The sequence below is a fragment of the Adiantum capillus-veneris genome, chromosome 26 (genome assembly GCF_014529385.1).
Source record: "Adiantum capillus-veneris isolate H3 chromosome 26, ASM1452938v2, whole genome shotgun sequence".
NCBI classification, from domain to species: Eukaryota; Viridiplantae; Streptophyta; class Polypodiopsida; order Polypodiales; family Pteridaceae; genus Adiantum; species Adiantum capillus-veneris.
This window is the reverse complement of record NC_140956.1, coordinates 29692590-29707177: the sequence shown is the minus strand read 5'-3', so window position 1 is coordinate 29707177 and position 14588 is coordinate 29692590. Positions and strand designations below refer to the sequence as shown.

The 14588-nt window shown below is 44.7% G+C and overlaps 1 long non-coding RNA gene across 1 annotated transcript; it reads right to left on the bottom strand.

Annotated features, from left to right (window-relative positions):
- Nucleotides 1–2962: 2962 nt before the first annotated feature.
- Nucleotides 2963–12797, bottom strand: LOC147423186 (uncharacterized). The gene is made up of 3 exons (XR_015186605.1): nucleotides 12716–12797; nucleotides 12337–12458; nucleotides 2963–3099 (listed from the first exon to the last, which is right to left on the bottom strand). It is a non-coding gene; the product is annotated as an uncharacterized LOC147423186 (long non-coding RNA).
- Between the last annotated feature and the right edge of the window lie 1791 nt (nucleotides 12798–14588).

The following is a 14588-nucleotide window of genomic DNA, read 5'->3' as shown; positions in this document are numbered from 1 at the left end:
GCCTAACCTTCCCTTCCCATAATCCTCACAATCCTTCCTCTTGTTCTACCCTGTGCCTTCTTGCTATATCTCCCCCAAAATTAGGCCCCACCACGCATTCATGGTGCTGTGACTGACGTGGCGTGGAAGTGGGGTTGATGACATGGAAATCGGCAAGGTCGAGTGATGCAAAATCCGCCCAAGTCAGGTCCGAATAGGTGCACCATGACCCCCTTAGCGTTTCTCATTTCTACCACGAGCTCATCCAAGCACTCCAGCGGCCTGCGCGAGTCCATTTTCCCCATGCTCGTTGCCTGCGCGGCTCTGATCTGCCATGCCCTCCTTCTCTTTGTTTGCTTTTACACTTTAAAAAAAAATTTATCCACTAAGTGGGCGGCCATTCTTATTGTGGGTGGCCACTCGACTCAAGAGCACCACATTTGGGCATACATATTGACCAAGGCATTGCCAAGCTTCCTTCATTGGGCGGCCACATTGGGCGGGCATTGGCGTACATGTTGGCCAAGGCAATGCAGTAGGCATTAAATTTGGCATACATATCGATTAAAGCATCACCAAGCACATCAACTCCGAATCCCCTTCGGCGGTTTAATTCCATTGCTTTGGGCACCACATTTAATACATATGCCGGCCAAAGAAATGCCAAGCATGACATTCTCTTCCCTTAGTCCTTGACTAACAATATCATCGTGAATTTTGTTGCCATTTTCCACGACACAACCTTCAAGATGCTAGTATAGGTGATTGCATTTTGAGAGAGACCCTCGACTTTGTATTTGCTTAAGCCATAGCTGTGTTGGGCATTTCCTGCTATCAGCAATCTTCAGTAAATGATATTTTTGTCAAGTGCAACATTTCAACCAATAATTACTGCATGACGTTCCGAAACTTGGTCGAAGTAAAAAAATTCCCAGATGGCACTCCAGTCGAGCGGACCGGACTGGAACGGAATCGGCCCCCGGTGAATCTTGAACGGCCAATAACTTGGCAACCGAAACTCCGAACGCTGATCTAAAAAGACCGATGTGCTCCACAAGGTGAGCACTTTAATCCCATGCATTTACTTCATTTTTGTCCCCTCAGCTGCAGTTGCCCAATCCGGTATGGATCTGCAATTGACTCAACCTTCAAATTGCCATAACTTTTTCACCGTAGCTCCAATCGACAAGCCGTAAAGACAGGCCGGTAGAGCACATCAAGCAATGTAGTTCTAGACCATAATCTCTCATCTGTGCTCACTTTAAGAATACTCTATTTTAGCATGATTAAGGCATCTATTGGCCCTTTTAGCTGCATCTCTCATACATTAATCATTAAGCTTGGCCTATTAACAAGCCCTAATCACTGCTCAGTAGTAAGTGTGTACGCTTCAAAGAAGCTTAGCTTGCATTTCTCTACTCTTTTTCTCTTCATGGTAGCGGAGCTGCACGATATCCACCCCCCTGAACCTGCACGGCCTCCGGTCTATGCCAACTGCACTTCAATCTGCATCTGCTATGAGTACCTTAAGCTCTTTGCCATCATCAGTCTCACATAACTAGTAAATATATGAAAAATAATATAAGGCTTATACCCTATCATCAATGTTCTAGCTTAATCATCAGGTAGCTTCCCATCAAAAATCTCTAAACCGTATCTGCTGCATCTCCAAAGCATGAAATTATGTAAAATTGTTTAGTGAACCCTACTAGACTCAAGTGCTCCAGTTTATGATGCACACGGCTTGACCATTAAGCTCGATTTAGGGAACCCTGTCAAGCTCAAGTATGCCTTACTCTATCTGCACATGGAATGGCCGTCAAGTCCTTTACTTTAAGTTCTGGTAGCAGAACCGACCCAAAAGATGTAAAGATACTTTATCAATTGTCCAATGGTTTTAACTAGAAGCTAGCCATGTAATCTTATTGAATGCATGACCAAAAACCTTTTGACTTAGCATAATCTAGAAACCAAAATCTTGTATCATGCAACCTGCTACAAGAGACATGTAGTATCTTTTGCATCTGCAACTTGCACTTCAGTAGCCCCCAGGATCAAATGGGAAACTAATCATTTGCTCAACTGTGAGCATTCCTTTAAAAATTTTGCACCATCCTCCAGGATCATAGGGAAAATACAAGAATTTCCAGCCAGTAAAGCATAAACATAAATTAGCCCACAAATCATCATGCGAACCGCCTGGATCATATGGCATATAAGTCAATTTCCCAGGACCATGCATACTTTTGTCACCTCCTGGGTCAAAAGCTAGCTCAAAATCCCCTACATCATAGGGTAACATCAGATCCCATATAGCATCAGGTAGCACTAGATACTGCCATATGCCTTGTGCAACTGGCTCATCCAATTGTCGATCATCAATCACAGGTAAAAGCATTAGCAGTGCACCTTCACTCTCACTAGTATTGCAATTCCAATCATGCGTATCTAAATACTTCAACACTACAAGAGGTTGTGTGCACTTGTAACATTTTTAGCAACGAAAATACATTGGGTTTTTATACTCCCCGGCGTCACTAAGACCGTCGTTAACAGCGTCGCTACGAGAACGTCGCTAAAAGTGTCATTATACGCGTCGCTATCTTTGTCGCTATATAGCGACGCATATGGCGACGGTTGCAGGCTTCCTATAGCGACGCTCATAGCGACGTTGCAAAGCCTTATATAGTGACGCTCGTAGCGACGCCCGAGAGTAAAATTTTTTGGGTGACAGGGCATTGAATGCCTTGCTGCCCATCAACCATATTGAATGTTTCAATAATAGAGTAAACCTAAATAAATCCAAGATAAGCTCAGATTCACCTTTGAAAGAAAGTGCAAGGTATAGACCCAAAGTAGTCACCCACAAGACTGGCAAAAGTAAATCAATGAAAATTGTACACATCATAGGCAAAATCACTTGATTGTTAAGCTTTGCAAATGTAATAGTTACAACACCATTTTCATTATTGAGAAAATACATGGTTTTCCAATAGTTACAAAAAGATGTATACACGTCATCTCATTATACATGCTATGACAAAAGGAAACTAATGCTATCTGGCTACAGCTAGACTGACATCGTCTAATCAGACGTCTCATCGCATCCAAGCGGTGTATCTGTTGGATTTTGCAAAAAAAAACAATAAGACTTTCTGTAAGTATAAACATATAATTTACAAAACAATCTATTTTCTTAGTTTATCATTAAAATATTTCCCGACACTGGATTACGGACTTCGAGTGGCATACGCTTGGCATGCATATTGTGATTGATGAAGCAAAGCTTCATGTATTTCCTCTTGCACTCAAAGGAGAAGCTCGCGAGTGGTTTGAAGGTTTAGAGGAACACAAAAAGAAAACATGGGAGCAAGTGAAGTAGGAAAATTTTTGACAGGTTTGGAAAGAGGCTAACCGCAACAGAAGCAACGACAAAATTGAGAGCTTTGCAGCAAGATGTTCATGCTAACTTTAAAGAGTTTTTGCAACACTTCAAAGGAGGGTGCAATTAGAGGCGGCATCCCAAGTACCTCCAGGGAATTTCTTTAAAGTGCGTCAGTTTATGGATTGTCTCCATCCAAGTGTAAGGGAGAAGGTCGATCAAGAGGAGCCTGCTACATTTGAAAGAGTTGTGGAAATTGCCGAGGCCAAGAGCAAGAAGATCAAGAGAAGGTGGGAGCAAGGCATGACACATGCTGAGCCAGTTGTGGTGCAACCAATGGTCCCTGTGGCAGCGGATGACAAAGTGGAGCGAGTGGGTCAAGGTCCGGATCATGTTACGGCCCGAGTTTTGCGTGATCTTGCTGGTCAGTTGTGCAAGAATTAAGAATTAACATAATAAATAGGAACCAAAGAGAAGAGCGGCCAGCTAGGAGAGGTAGGGGACGAAGGCTACAAGGCAGATGCTACAATTGTGATGAAGAGGGTCACTACACCCCTCATTTTCTTGAACCACCAAGAGAGAGAGGAGGGATATACCCCTTATATGGACGTGGTTGAGGGAAAATAGAAGAAAATCATCAAGAGCGGACACTAGAAGCACCGCCACCACAAAAACAACCACAATCGTTGCATGCAAATGGAGAAGGTAGGGCTATTAACATCATTACCCTTGAGCATCAAGATGTGGATGTTTTGGCCAATAAGAGAGCTAGGCATGATAGGGAGAAAGAGATAGAATAAGAGAGGGAAACAAGAGCAAGGAAAGGAAAGTCTAAGGTAGAAGACAAACCAGAGAGTAGAAAGAGGAGATGAAGAAGAAAAATAGGCTCAAAGGACTACCCCCTTGGCCAAGGTGTTGAAGACTATGATATTCTCGATGACATACAAAATCTAAAGGCAAATATATCTTTTGGTCTGTTTGGTGGCTTTAAACGCTAAATTGAGGAGGGAGTGGACAAAGTGTGTGAGTATGCGGCTTCCTTCCAAAAAGGAAAAGCATCAAAGCATGGTGTCATCTTTGAGGGTTGGTCATCCAGTGGATATGGTGCCAATAGTTGAAGCTATGTTGGAAAAGAAGACTGAAGTGCAAGCATATGTGGATTGTGATGCCCAGGTGTGTGTCATGACTAAGGCTATCATAAAGGAAGCAGGAGTCAAGATGTCAGTGAATGCTTCAATCCGTATGAGGATGGCCAACCACAAAAAGGCAAGGTGCCATGGGATAGATGAAGATGTGAAGATAAAAGTCTTGTGGATTGAGTTCTTGGTTGATTTCTACGTGATGCAAGCGGGTGAGAATGCTTATCTGATCATTTTAGGGATGCCATGGCTTATAACCCTTGGTGCTAAGCAGGATTGGGGCACGGGCTTGATCACCATCCTCGACCAAGATAAAGGAAGGACCGTTGTCAACAACATGAAGACACACAAGAGTCGTACATAGCCCCTATTGGAGATGCGAGATACGGATTTGACAGAAACTATGTCATATGATAGTGATGCTCCGTCTACATCATCAGAAGAAAGTATAGAGGAAGGCTTGATGCGATTATGTCCTGATCTATTTGGGATAAGTGTCAAAAAGGAAGCATCGATGCATGATGTGAAGGTCAAGGAGGAGAAGAATAATACAAAATCAATTGTAGAGCCTGCCTAAGTGAACGGAAGGAGTATGCTAGGAGAGTACTTGACAGAGAAAGAAAAAAAAGAGTATGAAGACATGTTCACGGAGTTTCCAAAGCTATTAGCCACTCAATATATAGAGTTGCTGTTGGGGTATAGGCGCCTGTGCCTTGCCCGGCCGCCCAGAGTCTGGGCGCCCACTGACTTGTATACCTTATACATAGCATAAGTGTATAGGGGGTTGCTCACTCTTTGAGTCTCCCCACCCACATCGTGTGTGTCTCCTTCTCTCTCTCTCACTCTCCGTCTGTGGTGCTCCCCGATCCCCTTCAATTGGTATCAGAGCTATGGTGACCGCGGAGAGAACGACGGCTTTGAGAGCTTCGAGGCGATAGCTCGCTCGCTCTCGAAGGTGGAGTTTCACGGAGAGCGATTTTAGCTTGAGGAGCATTGTCTTTGGAGCTTAGGAGCTTGGTGTGGTCAAGCTTGGTTGAGGAGGCGGTTGCGGCTTCCTTGGTGAGAGGAGCTTTTGAGCTCAGTGGAGCTCGTTAGAGAAGTGCTCGGTGGAGGAGAGCTTGACATTCGAGTGCTTGAATGCTGTTGTGGCAGAGCTCTTGTGTTGGAGCTTGCATTGAGAGGACATTGCATCACGCAGAGTGGAGCAGGAGCAGGTTCAAGACTGTGTGCAGCTCGTTTTTGCCATTTTCGGGCTCTAAAACGCAGTTTTTTGCGTAGCTCCGTCATATAGAGTCAGATCTACATGATCCAGGAGTCTAGGTCAGGGTTTTGGCACGCTCCGGACGCGATGGTGATGTCTATTTGCTGAAATTATGCTTTGAATTACAGCAGGTACAGCAGCAAGTTTATTTGTGCACTCTCGGTCCCAAAAACACTGTTTTTGGCATAGCTTTCACACCCGGACTCGGATACATATGATCCAGGAGTCTACCTTGGGGTTTTGGCACGCTCTGGACGCGCTCGTCATATCAGAATTTTAAAATTTTGAACGCTGAATTTTCTGCTGCAGCAGTTGTTTATTGTGTGTCGAGGATTCCACACATGGTTTGCTCTCAGATGTGAGAGTGATATATGCTGCAAGTTTCCTCACAGGTGGGAGGATACGATGTATGCCTTATGTGGTTTGATGCTCAGGGAGACTAATGTGATTGCATTTTGAGCTCGGCAATGTATGCCTCGAGCATGTTTTTTTGGCAGTCACAGGTAGAGCAGATATTTGTGTACTAGATTTGCAGGTGTTTGCAATGATGTATGCAAAGTGTGGAGATTGGTGCATGCATTTGGAGTGCGGTTTGATGTGCTTTGGTTGCTCATGATTTTGAGCGTGGAGTCAGTTTGGTTACTGGTTTTGTGGCCGTTTTACTGATGAAACTCTGGCGAAATTTTCCCAGGAGTTTTATGCGTATCATTTGTGCGATCTAGGTAGAGATTGCGGGTTGCACTCAACATTTGCGTGCGGTGTTCTCTGCAGGTGGGAGATTTGTGTGTGTGTATGTATCGATACCGCACATTGTGGGCTTGGTGATTAGCTCACGGGTTTGACAGGCGTACAGTTATCTTGGCACACTCACAGGAGTGAGTATTGTGATGTATGCTTGTGTGGCTACGAGCTAGGTAGCCGGATTCGAGCACTAATGGCTTGAGGTTTTTTCAGCAGGTTTCAGCTACAGGTTTACAAGTTTACAGGCAGGTTTGAGGGCTTATTTGGGCGCTGAATTTTCAGCCATTGTTTCCTCTTTGCAGGTGTCCATGTATGACTCAGTTGTAGGCTGATCTGGGACACGTTTGTGACTTGTTTATGCAGTTGTTTAAGAGCTGAATTTTGGGGTTGTTTTGGGGCTGATTTGTAGCCATATCTTACAGCCATATTTGCAGACTTTTGTTGATGCGATTCGAGCCAGTTTAGGGTTGATTTGGTTGACATTTGCTACTCATTGTTGGTTGCTCTTTTGCGAGCATTATGGATGATTTTTCATTTGACTTCCAGCGTTATGGTTTGACACAGTTTGATGGTGTAGATTTTGTTGCTTGGAAGGAACATATGCTTGTTGCATTGGCGGATTTGGGACAGGATAAACCCTTGCGTGGTTTATCGGCGAAGCCCAATTCTATGCGTGATGATGATTGGCAGGATCTTGATGAGTTAGCCATGTCTACGATTTGTTTGCATCATGTTGAGTCTGTTTACTGGCAGGTCTCGAGAGAGACTACAACTCATGCTTTATGGCAGAGTTTACATGCTATGTACGCGACATCCATGTCTACAGGGAAGTCTAGTCCCACTTCTATGTCCATGGGAGAGATTGGTCCCACACGCAAGTCTCGACGGCATAGAGACTTGACATGTTGGCATTGTGGACATAGAGGGCACATTAGGTGTCGATGTTTCAGGCGTTTGAGACAACGGAGGCGACAGATGCGTGATGCAGATTTGGGCATGACAGATGCTAGTGAGATCAGTACGGTGGTTACTGAGTATGCTTGTGACGGCGATGTCACATTTACATCTGGCTTGTCTTCAGAAGATCTTATGTCTACGGATTGCATATCGGATTGCACATTGTCTTCACATTGGTTACTAGATTCAGATGCTACTTTCCATGTCACGTCGCATCGTGAGTGGTTTAGCACGTTTTCTAGTGGGAGACTTGGTTGTGTGCACATGGCTGATGGTGTTGTGTATGACATCGAGGGTGCAGGAGACGTATGTTTGTCCTTGCCCATTGGTATGAGATTTACCCTGCGTCATGTGCGTTATGTGCCAGATCTGAGACGGGATCTGATCTCAGTCAGACAGTTACGGGATAGTGGATGTCAGATTTCGCTACGAGAGCGAGATTTTGTGATGCATTTGGGTTCGCTAGTGATTGCGAGAGGTGCCAGGAGTGGTACAGGTTACCCATTGCATGTGGATCACGCGAGAAACGGTGTTGTCTCTGTGATCACGCAGCCAGGTAGAGAGCGAGAGAGCAGGCGAGTCACTTTTGCTTGTGGGTTGCAGGATGCTTTGCATGGAGTGCAGAGCAGTGACCTTGTTGTGCAGGTTGCGTCTACGGATGCACAGGTAGAGTGGGACAGATCTAGTGAGTCACAGCAGGATGAGTCATCAGAGGTGATGACAGAGATGACTCACATGGATGTTGAGATGTCGACTATTGTGGAGTCATTTCTTCATATGCTTATGCCAGAGCTTGATGCAGATTCAAGACATATGGATACACTTGGTACACATGTGATATGTGGTGGGCACGAGGAGTCACTCCAGAGCTTGGAGTCAGAGTGCCATGGTCTCTATGATAGGGGACAGGATTGCCATGTGTTGAGTTCTGAGTTGGAGGTGGCAGAGGTTGCCAGGGTTGCATCAACGTTCGGTGTCCTTATGTACGAGATGCTGATCTCGAGGCCCGACATAGCAGCTACAGTGGGAGCATTTGCAGCAGGGTTGATCAGTCGTTCGATGACTGATCTTGGCATAGAGCATAGGGGAGGTTTGCAGGTATTGCGTACATACTTGCAGTACGTGTGCGGTACGTCTAGTGGTGTATGGACTTACACGGGAGCAGGACAGCCGGATGCACACGATGACAGCCAGCCAGTGGTCATCGGTTGAGAGCGGTTTTCTCTCGCCTTTTGTAGTCTTTAGACTAGGTTCCCTTGCTTAAAGGCACAGTCGCCTTTAAGTGGGAGGTTGTTGGGGTATAGGCGCCTGTGCCTTGCTCGGCCACCCAGAGTCTGGGCGCCCACTGACTTGTATACCTTATACATAGCATAAGTGTATAGGGGGCTGCTCACTCTTTGAGTCTCCCCACCCACATCGTGTGTGTCTCCTTCTCTCTCTCTCACTCTCCGTCTGTGGTGCTCCCCGATCCCCTTCAGTTGCAAGGAGCTAAAGGGATCAAGAATAGAATCAATCTAAAAGAAGGTGCCAAGCCAAAGGTTCAAAAACTTAGGAGGTTGGGCGTCATTCATGAGAGGACACTTTTTGAAGAGGTGACGAAGCTTTTGGAAGCAGATTGGGTCTCTCCAGTAGTCATTGTGCCCAAGAAGAATGGAAGATTTAGGATATGTGTCGATTTCAAACCTTTAAATGCTGCCACAAAAAGGAATCATTATCCACTACCCTTCCTAGATGAACTCCTCAATCAGGTTGCAGGTCATGAACGTTACTCAATCATGGATGTATTTTTTGGCTACTTTTAGATCTTGATAGCAATTGAAGATCGATTGAAGACGACCTTCATTACTCCTTGGGGTTATTCTGCCTACAAAAGAATGCCTTTTGGGCTAGCTAATGCGTATGCTACCTTCCAAGGATGGATGAATAGAGTGTTTGGTCCCTACTTGGGTAAGTTCATGCGCATTTTTTCATGGATGGCATTGGGTGTTATAGCTCAAGGGTCACACATTTGGAGAAGCTGAGGTTGAGTTTTGAAAGGGTTCAACAAGAGGGTGGGCAACTCAACCTAAAGAAGTGTAAGTTTGCTCATGCCAGAGTCCATTTGCTAGGACATGTGGTTTTCCAAAATGGAATAGAAGCTGACCCACAGAAAGTTAAGGCTTTTTTGCTTATGGATCCTCCCAGCAACACAAAGGATTTGGCATCGTTTGTGCATAAGCTCAGGTACCTGTCACGTTTTTTTTGGATGCTATGTCAATATGTGTATCCTCTCCAGAAATTGAGTCAAAGAGCTCAAGGGTTTGAGTGGAATGAAGACATGCAACAAGCTTTTTATGGTATCAAGGAGGTATTGTGTGCTCTACCAAAGTGAGTCCTCCCAACTTGCAATCGATTTCTATGTATCTATTAGTGTGGGGTCAGTAGCTTTTGGGTCGGTTCTCTTGTGACAAAAGCAGGGAAGGAACTTCAAGCCAGTCTATTTTGAGAGCAAGATGAAGAATGTAAGCAAGTTCTCTACACAAAAATGGAACAGTGGGTCTTCGCCTTGGTTCTTGCTTGTCGCAGGTTCAAACATATCTGTTGCCCCAAAAGTTCTATGTGCTCACCACATCAAATCTTTTGCCGGATGTAGTACAACATTTGAAGCCTAGCAAGCGCATCTTAAAGTGGACTTTGGAGCTTCAAGAGTATGAGTCTGAGTTTAAAGTGGATCATTTTGTTAAAGCTCACTTGGTGGACATAGTGGTACATAAGGGAGGGGAGCTTCCATCTTACCCAAGGGTTGACAAGGATGATCATGAAGAGGAAGTAGATATTACAGATGCGTATACAATGATGTTTGATGGTGCATACAAGAAAGTTCTTCAAAAGGCAAGTGGTGAGGTCGTCATTAAGAACCCAAAAGGCGATGTAATCTTTTCTAGAGCTTACGATCTTGATGAAGCTGAAAGTAACAATGAGGCCGAGTATCTCACCCTTTTCCTTGGGTTGAAGCAGTGTGTTGAGTTTGGATTGAAGAGGGTCATTGCAAAAGGGGATGTGTTGCTAGTCATGAATCAGTTGCTTGGTTTGTGGAATGTTAAGAAAGACAATTTGAAGAAGTGGTTCTATGGCATCAAGAAGCTTTTACATGAGTTTGAGAAGATATAGTTTAAGTATGTTTATCTCATGAGAGAAGAATAAAGAAGCTGATGAGTTGGCTAGGGACAAGTTGGATGCCTTGGTAGCTCCTTTAAAGGTCAAGGAAGCCTTGTATGCAGGAAGGGAATCTTTGCAAGATGTAGAAGTATTTCTTGTTAAAGGGCAATGTCCAGAGGGCATGTCAAAGGTTCGGTGTAAGAGAATAGTTGAAAAAGCAAGAAACTACACAGTGGTAGCTGGTGAGGATCTCATGCTTTATGGCAAAAAATGCCCGCCGGGAGTCAAAATTGGCCAAAACAGGACCAAAAAAGGTCAAAAAATGGTCAAGAAAGGTGTGAAAAGGTTTCCAAAAGCCACATCACTCACGGTGCCGTGAGTGTTCTAGCGAAGGGAGTGTTTTTGAAGCCAAATGCGGTTTCATACGATTGTTTGACTGTGTGGGGCATTTCAGAGAGATTTTTTAGCACGGTTTTGTGCAGTTTGATGCTATGTATGCATTACGCGGGTACAATTTGAGCTAGCCATAGCTCGCAGATAGCAGGTTTACATGTTTGCAGTGTTTTTTGGATAGGTACACGTCCATAGAGATACTCGATCAGGAGTGAGCTAGTTTGCCAAGCTTTTGGCATTGCATGTAGACCATTTGTCGATTTTGATACTGAGACAATGTCTTTGTCACGCGTATTTGGTGAAATTTTTTGAGCTTTTTCTCAGTTTCCAGGGGAAACTCTGTCGGAATTTTGCCAAGATTTCTTGCCATGGTTTATGCATATTCGCAGTTTGCTCTCTGATGGTTCAATGGTCGAGTTGACTTCCACTCTCGCAGTTATTGCAATTTCTTGGCTTGCAGTTTGCGTTGAGTTTTGAATCATTTTGCAAAGAAAAATTTGTAGGAGACTCTAAGCATCTAGAGAAACACAAGTGGCTTACGTGTTCTGCAAGCTACTTTTCTCTCTATTTCTGTTTTCTCCACAAGAATAGTTTGGCCCACATCAGTCTTGCATAGTGCCACATGCCTTCAAATTGCAATCATAGGTAATTGCATCTGGACATGTCTCCACACATGACAAAGGGAGCTTAGGCTCAGCCATGGCCGCTTGCAAGCTACTAAATGTACTGAGAGTCCTTGCTTCTCATCCGCGTGTTCTCAGAGACGATGTTCCAGACATATTGGACTAATATGTAGCCTAAGTATGCGTTCTTTTAAGACATACAATCCTCACCTGCAACCTCTGACGGTTGTGCCTAGTTTAGGTGCCAATGTGTTCAACTGGTTGTAAGTGAAGGTCCACGAGGAAATGTTCAATATTGAGCCACCAAACTGAGGCTCATCTTCATGACAATGTAAAGGGTGAAATTATAGCTGCTACTACAAAAAGAGGAGGGATGAAACGAGGTTGGACAGCTACAGGCATAACACCACTTCTAAATTTTTTGCTAATAAATATGGTTGCATAGGCATCCTCGTCATCTTCTTTTTTACCGTGCCCTCCCTCTTCTCAGCTTCCGCCTTCAATCTTTGCCATCACCTTCTTTAGCCCCTCTCCCATTTTCTCATGCATGCACCCCACAGACACAGCCAGCCCACAGTAATCAAAGCTTTAAAGTGGAAACACTTGTTTCACTATCGTGATTCATACTCCCTGGACCCGGTTTTGGACCTGCTTCACGTTCCATATAACTTCATTGATTGATAGTTATGATGTGGTTCACAAACTAGAGAAAAGAGAAGCCACCTTGATTAGCGACAATGGAAAGGACTTCACAGTGCAATCCCGTTTCAGATCTTTTTCCATCAGTTGGGCAGAAGAGAGAGCCAAAACAGCCATGCATGGCCTCATTGCAGTCTGTGTTGTATCTGCCGATCACCATGCAACCCAGTAGGTTAAACCCAGAGAGAGAGAGAGAGAGAGAGAGAGAGAGAGAGAGAGAACCCTATTCTGTTGCTTATCAATGTAACCCCTATTCTATTACTTATTGACGCTTGATAAAGCTCAGCATTCTTCACAGCATTAGAGCAGAAGTCTATGGCGGATAAAAATTCTATGGAGATTGGTCTTGTATAGAGTCGAGTCAGGCCAAACACAGAAAAAACAATTTTGGAAGTGCACGTACCTGAAATCTCCTAGCATTGCAGTCGAGCTTCCTCTACTTCAAGTGTTCTACATTCCTCGAAGCCTTTGCCTTTGCCTCTCCCCCCCCCCCCCCCCCCCCCCCCCCCCCTCTCTCTCTCTCTCTCTCTCTCTCTCTCTCTCTCTCTCCTTCACAACTCAAAATACAGCATGTTCAACTCACGCGCCATTTTTTTAGGGGCAGCTACTATTGAATTCTCATGCAACTTTAGAACTTGAGTTCTTAGACCTACATCACAAACACGGACACGGACATAGTGCACATTGATATGGGTTTTGTAGTGTGAATATCCCAATACTCACTTGATTATTGGCAGCAACTCCTCCATGACTACCTCAACGTGTTGTAAGATGCCTCTTTGAGAGCACGTCTACTTGCCTTCGTTGACGTTAAATGTTGTCCAACTTACAATCATGGCCAAGCACCCATAGTCGATTGCCAATAAAATGCAAGCGACTGCAGTTGGTTGACCAAAAGTGTCAAAGCGCTTTTGACGAGCAGCCTTTGAACTCGTGACCTATACCCTTAGGGCATATCGCCTTATCACTTTGCCTGAGTGTGCATGCCTAAGAATAAAATGCAAACACCTCTTGATAACTGATGACAAGCTCCAACTCCCCCAAAAAGCATCATGATCGGCACTCGATCACGCCTACCTACACGTTGGCCTACCACGCCAAAATTTAGAAGAGAAAGTCCACAATTCAATGCCTTGATGAAAGAGCGTATGTCTTCTCTTGAAAAGGCAAAGCGCTAAATCAGCTTTCCAAAAAAGCAACGAAAAACTTAAAAGGGAAGCAAAAACGACCCAGAAATGATGTTTGTAAGGCAAGTAAAGACATTGTCAGGAGGGGATGCCGAGAGTGCAGGCCATCTTGTAGCTTGTTGATGTTGCAAAGCTCCCTCTTCAGCTTCCAAGAGTTCCTCATCTTCAGCATCTGTGTCCATGTCTGCATCACATTATGCGTCTTGTTTGCGGAACCTATTGTCACTCCCCCATTAACACTCTTGAGCTTGAAAAATCTTCTATGTGCTTGGGCTTGATTCCTAAAGAGCTGCCCCATCCTCTCTTTGCCTCTATTCGGAGCTCCATATCCCCTTTACTTCTTTTGTGCGGCTGTGTTGTTGCTCTCACCCACATGCACCTGCATTATATGTTGGCTTTGGTGGCAACAAATGTGTTGAAAATAGGAACCAAAGCAAGGATATCAAGTTGTTGCATCAATGAAAATCATAGAGAGAGAGAGAGCCGCTTCCTTGAGATCTTTCACTGAGAAAAAGAGAGAGAGAGAGATAGATAGATAGATGGATTTTATTATCATCCTCGGAGGTCAAATATGACCTATGGGACCAAAGTTACATGTGGTGTAGTATGTGTATGGTTGATGAGTGACTCTCGATGCTCCAAAATTGTGGTGATGAGAGTCGCAATGGAGAGCCACTTTCTTTAAAATGGAGGGAGAGAGAGGGGGGGGGGGGGGGGGGGGGGGGGGGGGGGGGGGGGAGAGAGAGAGAGAGAGAGAGAGAGAGAGAGAGAGAGAGAGATTTTGTCTGCCTTCACCATGCCTTGAGGGTCTGTTAAGGTTGAGCGCGTCAAAAATCGGACCCAAACTGCATCCTGTCATGCGCTCTATAGCCCCGCCATACAATCTCATGCACAAGTAAAACCCTAGCTGGCTTCACTTCACACTCAAGTATCATCTCTGCTTCTCGCAACAAATACCAATTCTGGCAGCCTAAAACCTCACACCGACCACCCGAACCATCGACACAACCCTTGTAAATTCTCCGAACCCCACTCTTCCTTAATAACCTAGCCAGTGGCTAGTGGATTGTAAAAAACTCTCCCCACGCC